Raw genomic sequence first — 6,854 nt, 5'->3', positions numbered from 1 at the left:
TTTAGGCTAAGTAATACAAAGTGCTGTAACAAACAAACCTAATAAATTTCAGTTGGCTTAACAAAATAAAGATTTTTTTTTAATTCATTTTACAATCCAATTGAATGACCACCAACTGATATGGTCACACAGTGACCCAGGTTACTTCTACCTGGAGGTTCCACCATGCCATAGAACCTCAACTAAAGAACCTCATAGAACCTCATGGTTCCACCATGCCATAGAACCTCAGCTAAAGAATCTCATAGAACCTCATGGTTCCACCATGCCATGGAACCTCAACTGTAGAACCTCATGATTCCACCATGCCATAGAACCTCAATTATAGAAGCTCATGATTCCACAATGCCATAGAACCTCAACTATAGAACCTCATGCTTTCACCATGCCATAGGACCTCAACTAGAGAAATTCATGGTTCCACAATGCCATAGAACTTCAATTATAGAACCTCATGATTCCACCATGCCATAAACCCCAACTATAGAACCCCATGATTCCACCATGCCACAGAACCTCAACTATAGAACCTCATGGTTCTACAATGCCATAAACCTCAACTATAGAACCTCATGGTTCTACAGTGACATAGAACCTCATGGTTGCATCCTGCCATAGAACCTCATGGTTGCACCCTGCCATAGAATCTCAACCTCACAGAATCTGTTGCTGGATCTTGTACATCTATCTAGAATCTGTGGGAAGTGAAAGAATGGTGGTTTGCAAGAGGTTTTAATGGAACAGTATTGGAAGGGAACACATAACTTCACAAGATTTAGTTACATAGCCAGACATAATTACAAAGGAGGCTGGAAATTATTTTGTAATGTGCCCATGAAGTAGATAAAACAGTTTTGGGGAACACATAGAATACAATAAAACCACCCTTTTTAGTGGACAGCTCTGTAAGTTTTGACAAGCACATTTAGTTATGCCATCTGCAGCACAATCAAGATATAGGATAGCAGAATTACCCTCCAAAAATTCTCCTTTCCTCTTCACAGTCAACTCCTCTGCCCCTACTCCCACCTGTAGCTCCTCGCAACTATAGATCTACTTTCTGTCTTTCTAGTTTTGTCTTTTCCAAAATGCCAAATAAATGGAATCATATAACATGTAGCCTTTGGGGGCAGGCTTCTTTCACTTTATTTAGTGTTGTTCTGTATATTAGTAGTCTGTTCCCTTTTGCTACTGAGTTATACCCCAAGATGCATGACACCAAAAGACCAATTCATAAAGAAAAACATATAGATGAATTTGACTTCAAAATTAAGAACTTCTGCTCTATGAAAGACACTCTCAAGAGATGAAAAGAAAAGCCACAGACTATGAGACAATATTTGCAAACAGCGAATCTGATAAAGGACCTGTATCCAGGATATATAAAGAGTTCTTAAAATGCAATACCATTTTTTAAATTATTTAATGGGCAAAAGATTTGAACAAACACTTCACTGAAGACATATGGATGCCAATAAGCACGTGAAAAGATGCTCAATATCACTAGTCATTAGGGAAATCAAAATTAAAACCATAATGAGATATCACTACATACCTATTATAATGGCTGTAACTTTTCTTTTTTTTTTTTCTTGAGATGGAATTTTTCTTTTGTCACCCAGGCTGGAGTGCAATGGCATGATCTTGGCTCACTGCAACCTTTGCCTCCCAGGCTCAAGTGATTCTCCTGCCTCAGCCTCATGAGTAGCTGGGATTAATAAAGGCACCTGCCACCACACCCAGCTAATTTTTGTGTTTTTTTAGTAGAGACCAGGTTTCACCATGTTGGCCAGGCTGGTCTTGAACTCCTGACCTTAGGTGATCAGCCTAAATGGCTGTGGGCTGTGATATTTAAAATTGGCAATATAAAGTGCTCAAAATGATGCTGAGCAATTGGAACTCTTTTCAATTCCTAGCACGAATATGAAGTATACATCCAACCAATTTGGAAAACAGTCTTGCAGTTTCCTTAAAATTAAACATACATTTACCATACAATCCAGCAATTCTAAGTGAAACAAAAACTTAGGTTCACATAAAAACCAGTAAAAATGTTTATAGCAGCTTAATTCATAAACACCAAAAACTGGAAATAATCCAAATATCAATCTACCGGCAAAAGGAAACACAAAAACTATTGTTTTTCAATGCTAAATTAGGTAATGTCTGGATATATATTAAACGCTCCGAAGTTTATTAGATGAACAAGTCTATTCTATCTCGTGTTAAACTGTAATCTTAGTTTTAAAACACTATTGTTTTAGAAAGTAATGTTTGTTATTTTGTTTTTTTTTTTTCTCATTCCAGTGAACTATCAGTTCTCTTCAAGGAAACAGTGAGAAGAAAACAAAGCTGAAGTCTGGCAAATGTGTGAGACTGAAATATCTATTAGGCCAAAAAAGGTTGTGAGACAGATTACTCCAGATGAGACAGCCAGTCATTGGCACTAAGCAATTTCAGCTGTGTCCTAGATTCCAAAAGTAAAGTCAATACTGGGAACAGTGTTTCTTCAAAAGCCCACAGAAGGTTCTCACACAACCCTCACAATGCATATCTGTTTCCCAATCTTTAGTCAAGAGATGCATGCAACATATTCTGAGAAAAACAGGCCAACGGCCATTTTAAAAACATTATATGTGAATCACTCAAATTTCCAACATGCCTAGGAAGAAGTCTAAAACTACGTGGTTTACAAGAAATGCTTGTGAAATGTTATCTCGGTCACCCCTAAGTTTTAATGTCATTTTTTTGTGAAGTGTTTTATTGTTTAATGTTTAATGTCTAATTCCTAATTCTTTAATTGTTTTTAGAAGAATCAGATTTTTTTCATGAAGTGAAAATTAAGAATTTGCCTACATGGTTGAAAACATTCACAAGAGACTTGATTACTCACATTTATATACAGAGAGAAAGTTTGCTGAATTTAAAAAAAATGGTCCTTTACCCATGCAACCCACTCTCAGGGACACTGAAGGGCTTGTCTATTCCACTGTGGGCTTCAGTTTTCATGAATGTTGAATAGTTTGGCCACTTCTTTGAGATCTTCAAGTTGCTCACCATCCTCAGTGGTCTTCCTTGCTACTGGCATTCAGTTAAAGATGTTCCATATAGCATGATCCTCATGACCACTTTGTCCCTGGGATCAGAAATGTGACCTTTGCTGTAGTCCTCTCCTTGGAGAGGAGGCTTGGAACTGCAGGGGTGCTGGGAGGAAGAGTAATTTCTGAGGCCTCATACTCTGTTTCACTCTCTGATCAGGTAACAGCTCCTGATTGCTCTGTCGCAGATTTTGGGTTGTCTTGCACAGCTGCTTTTGAAAAAACACCAACTGTGGGCCAATAGCTTTATACCCAGCATCAGGGCTTAAATCATTCCAGAACACTGATGCCAGTACGGCTTAGCAGCTCCAGTCATATTTTCTCCAGCCAATCTTCTGCTCACAAAAGCATAATCATGGTGCTCTAACCACCTCCTCCCCAGATTTATATCATAGAAGCATGCAGCATCTCCTGCCACCCAGATGTTTGGGCATGCGTATAGCTCTACATTTACCCAGAAGCCACAAAAATCTGGGTCTATTTTCAGCCCACAGTTCTCGGCCAACTCAGCACTGGGCTTCAGGCTTACAGCTGCTGCTATGTGGTCAGTTTCTACCTTCCCACCATGTTTCAACGTGATGAGTAACTTGCCACTGCTGACTCCAACCGGTTGAACAATAGCAATGGGTATCATCTTAACCCCCTCTCGTCTGACTTTTTCCATGGTTCAGTTGCAGAGGGATTTGCAGAAGACCTTTCCCATATTTCCTTTCTCAGAAAACAGTTGAATCACTTCTGTGCCCAAGGCTCCAACCCTTTCTGCCAAGAGCACGGGCCAGTTCACCACCAAGCAAGCCCCCACCGATAAAACCATACCTGACTTGACTTCCATGAAATCTTCTCCAGAGTCCTAGAGTCTCCAGTCTTTCTAGAGAGTGTTGCTCTGCTCTTCACCTCTGATCCAGCCTCATCAATGTCAGACAGACTTCTTGGAGGACCTCTTGTTGCAATCAAGCAGTTTTCATAGGCTATTTGGGAGCCATCGTTATGTTTCATTGTGTTGCCTCTCACTTTCAGCTATACCATCTTCTGCCTGGTGAGGATGGCCACAACACCATTCTCAGTGTGAGGCAAGTCCTGGGCAGAGACACAGAAAGAGGTGGCTGGAAATACATGCTTCTCTCTTTTTCCATTCTACTGGCTGAATCACAGTGTTTTGTGACATCTGAGTCATCTGAAAACGACAGTTCTTTTGGAATTTTTGTTTTTCACTTTTATTTTAGGTTCAAGGGTACACGTGCAGGTTTGTTACATAGGTAAATTGGATGTCACAGAGGTTTGGTGTACAGATTATTTCATCACTCAAGTAATAAGCATAGTACCCGATAGTTTTTCGATCCTCACCCTCCTCCCACCCACCACCTTCAAGTAGGCCCCAGTGTGCATTATTCTCTGCTTTTTGTTCATATGTACCCAATGTTTAGCTCCCACTTATAAGTGAAAACATGTGGTATTTGGTTTTCTGTTCCTGTGTTAGTTCACTTAGGATAGTGACCTCTAGCTCCATCCATGTTGCTGCAAAGGACATGATTTCATTCTTTTTATGGCTATGTAATACTCCATGGTGTATGTATATGTACCACATTTTCTTTATCCAGTCTACCACTGATGGGCATTTGGGTTGATTCCATATCTTTGCTATTGTGAATAATGTTGCAACGAACATATACGTGCATGTGTCTCATGGTGGAATGGTTTATATTCCTTTGGGTATATACTCATTAATAGGATTGCTGGCTTGAATGGTAATTCTGTTTTAAGTTCTTTCAGAAATCACCAAACTGCTTTCCACACTGGCTGAACTAATTTGCACTCCCACCAACAGTGTGTAAGCATTCCCTTTCTCAGCAATCTCACCAGCATCTGTTATTTTTTGACTTTTTAATAATAGTCATTCTGACCGGTGTGAGATGGGATCTCATTGTGGTTTTGATTTGCATTTCTCTAATAATTAATGATGTTGAGCATTTTTTCATATGCTTGTTGGCCATGTCTTCTTTTGAAAAGTGTCTATTCATGTCCTTTACCCATTTTTTCAATGGGGTTGTTCATTGCTTGTAAATTTGTGTAAGTTCCTTATAGATTCTGGATATTAGACCTTTGTTAGATGCATAGTTTGCAAATATGTTCTTTCAGTAGGCTGTTTACTCTGTTGATAGTTTGTTGTTGTTGTTGTTGTTGCTGTACCATGGTTCTTTTGAAAGAGGAGATTGCATGTATGGCGGCTCAGGATCTTCAGACATAATCAGGACCCCGGCCCCAGGATCCCGAACCCAGGTGGCTCTGGCTGCAGCAAAAACAGCACTTCTTCCACCAGTTAGCAGGAAAGGGACATGATTTGGTAAGCTGGCTGGAGGAACTGGCTCTCCATCTAGAGCAGATAATGTGGCCCTTTTTTGCTTCTCTTCTGATGTCAGCCCTAACCCTAGCATTCTTTCATTATATCTTTTTTGGTTATCCTTTATTCTCTTGTAGGCATATGCACCAGCTCCTACTGTTGATAAGCCCACAATAAGGACTTAATGCAGAATTATGTACTCTGCCTCCTGGTGCACCAGAGCTAGCCATTTGTCATGTCATCTGGAGTTCTAGAGGAACATCCAGTGCTGGAACAAGTTGCCTAGAAGCCAGTTCCTCTGCCTTAGGTTGCAGACGCACACCATCTGCACCAAGGGCACCAGCTTCTGCTTCAAAGCACCCACCACAAGGTCTCCACACCAGAACATTTCAGCAACTGCTACTAGGAACCTCTTCCTTTCGTTTCCTTGGATTCACATCAGACCAACGGGTCAAACACCATTAATGTTTATGTTTTTACACTTAATTTTTTCCCTAATGATTGTGGAATACTGTCAATTTAATTATTCACAATATCCTTGCAAAAGTCTACATTGTATATTAGGAAGTAAAAAGCTAGTCACCTACTTGTTGTAAAAGCTTTGAGGAGACCTACATCTCATCTGTTGGCAGAATCCTAGGGAGATGATTGGCCAAAAAATATAAAAATAATAAAGGACAGAGTTCCAGAAAAGAAGTGGAGCTGATGCAAGATGGAAAGATCTCAATCAGAAATGAAGACTGTGAGAATGGTTCAAGTACACATGTTGAGACTGGAGGATTAATTTTCCATCCTAAAAACCATTTACAGAGCAGAATGCAAGTGTATAAAAAAGGATAAAGGAGGTCAGGCACGGTGGCTCACACCTGTAATCCCAGCACTTTGGGAGGCCAAGGTGGGTGGATCACGAGGTCAAGAGTTCAAGACCAACCTGAACAACATGGTGAAACCTTGTCTGTACTAAAAATACAACAAAAGAAAAAAGAAAAAATTAGCCAGGCCTGGTAGCGCACGCCTATAATCCCAGCTATTCAGGAGGCTGAGGCAGGAGAATCGCTTCAACTTGGGAGGCAGAGCTTGCAGTGAGCCAAGATCACGCCACTGCACTCCAGCCTGGGGGACAGAGCTAGACTCCTTCCCAAAAAAAAAAAAAAAGATAAAGGCTGTCACCTGTTGCAGGAGTCTGAATTATGCCAGCTCAGTGGCTGATCTCAGCCACCCACAAAGAGGCACCTTGCCCAGGTAACATCAGCAACTGGGCAGCAGAGAAATGCTCACCATGTCCACAAGAGCATTAGTGCAGCACTGTCATTAGCTCCAGGCTTTAGATTCTTAGAGGACCCCTTCAGGGAGCATTTCAAATCTGACACCCCGACATCAATAAAACAAAGAAGATAAACGGCAGTTTGCATAAAATC

At 40.6% G+C, this 6,854-nt stretch overlaps 1 pseudogene; it reads right to left on the bottom strand.

Moving 5' to 3' along the window:
• Nucleotides 1-2,998: 2,998 nt before the first annotated feature.
• On the bottom strand, nucleotides 2,999-5,824 carry LOC129491815 (apoptosis-inducing factor 1, mitochondrial-like; annotated as a pseudogene).
• Nucleotides 5,825-6,854: the final 1,030 nt, after the last annotated feature.

The sequence above is a fragment of the Symphalangus syndactylus genome, chromosome 10 (genome assembly GCF_028878055.3).
Source record: "Symphalangus syndactylus isolate Jambi chromosome 10, NHGRI_mSymSyn1-v2.1_pri, whole genome shotgun sequence".
In the NCBI taxonomy this organism is placed as follows: Eukaryota; Metazoa; Chordata; class Mammalia; order Primates; family Hylobatidae; genus Symphalangus; species Symphalangus syndactylus.
This window is presented reverse-complemented; position numbering and strand designations above follow the sequence as displayed.